Source organism: Choloepus didactylus, chromosome 26 (genome assembly GCF_015220235.1).
Source record: "Choloepus didactylus isolate mChoDid1 chromosome 26, mChoDid1.pri, whole genome shotgun sequence".
Taxonomy (NCBI): domain Eukaryota; kingdom Metazoa; phylum Chordata; class Mammalia; order Pilosa; family Megalonychidae; genus Choloepus; species Choloepus didactylus.
In genome coordinates, this window is record NC_051332.1 from 15682145 (window position 1) to 15684145 (window position 2001).

Below are 2001 nucleotides of genomic sequence, written 5' to 3' on the forward strand. Positions count from 1 at the left end.
GATAGTCATCATGATAATAATGTTATTCTTATGTGAATAGTTAATTCATTTGACATTCTCAGTCATACTTTTGCAGCACAGCTGAAGTTAACATTACATAATAATTCCAATTTCTGAGTCAGTGTAAATAGAAGTGAAATTCAGCAGATCTTTAATACCAGTTTTGTTACATGTGCCTGATATGATGCATCTTTCAGTGTTTCTTCAATAACAAGTGAAAACACATCTAAAAAATATTGAACAAAAATGTAATACATATTCATTGAATATTTTATAAATAGAGAAAAGATCTGCTATGTATTTATTTAATTTCCTCTGCAGTTTCAAATTAGAATCAAATTTAAAATCTTTAATTGCAAGGTTTGAATTAAATTTAATATTTCATAACATGTTGATATGTACAAATTGGTAAAAAGTACATGAAACAAAAATAGATCATTTAATCTCAGGAGTGTTTAAACATTAGTGAATGGATATTTAATAGATTTATCATGCAATAGGACTTAAAAATATACAAGTTAACTAGTTGAGATAAAGATGGATGGGCCCATGAGCACTTCATATTCGGAGATCCTATTAGTTACTTCAAATGACTAGATTGACTCTTCAGATTAAAACATATATTGTTTTAAATAGTACTGAAAAGTACTAAATGTATAGCAATATATTGATGAGGAAAATAATCTTTTGGCCAAATTATGGAACACAAATGAAATATCTATTTGTGAAAATCACTTGAGTGACATAAAGTTAAATTTTATGTTATAACTGTAAAAAAGGGGCATGATTATGTCTACATCCTTACATTTGGATTTGCACTTTGGCATGCATTGAAAGAATGAAATGTTCATATCATAGAAGCTTGCCCCACTGGAGAATCGTGTATCAAGTTATTTTTTTGTAAAGAAGGAGGAATAGGCAATCAAAAGTAATTCAAACTCCAAAATTATTAACTTGAAAAGTCTCTGGATGGTTCTGTAAATCTATTTTGTAGGGGATAAAACATCAAACTTTGAGATGAGTAAGGATATGGCAAGAAAGTCTTTTAATGACAAATTATTTTATATTCCTTATATCTTAATGCAGTTTACATATACATTTCTTTCAGAGACTTGTGCACTGGTTCAGAATGATTGACTCCATTATGCATATATATATATATATAATGACAGAGAGACAAGAAGATTAATTTGCCTTCAGGAATCCAAATGCTCTGTGCAGTTAGTTTTTTATGATTTTATTATTCAATCTGTTTTACTATCTTCCTCTTTTACTTTGAAAACAAAATGCATGTAGTTTCACAAACACTGGGAAAGAAAACACAGCATAAGGACAAATCCCAAAGGGATCCTGAGTAAAGGAGCTTTTTTTGTTGACTCAGTTGACTTCTTTGAAGAAAATGCTTCAATAAGCTTAAAATGCACTACGTTTTCATACTATCAACTGAAAATAAAACTCTGAAATATATACATATTGTTATTTTAAAAATACTATATATTTTACATTTTAATTGCATTTATTTAACAGTCCTTTAATATCAATTTTTAACACTCACTTTTTGAGGTAAAAAGTTACACTATTTAAATACAAATCAGAACACATATTTGTAGCAGTGAAGAGCTTCCTCTGTGTTTAAGCAGAGTAATAAGTACAGTGTGTTTTGAACTACTTTCTAAAGATTAGTTATTTTGTGTTTCTGTCTATATTTGTTAGAGAACTACTATGTGATATATAGGTTTTCATTGTTTGAAATAAACATAGTTCATGTAATGTAGTAATTTTATAATCCAGAGGACACACTTGTTAAGGGGACAATGTCAATTATGTGGAATTATATGGAAATTCCTAGATAGAGGATCATAACAGATGGACATGATTCCAATCATAAGAAGCAAGGCACAATGGACTGTTGGGAGCAGGGACTCTAATTACACTTTTCCAGGAAAGTGGCTAGTCTTCTTTTGCATTAAGTTAAATTCATTTTTTGTTGTTGTATTAGGT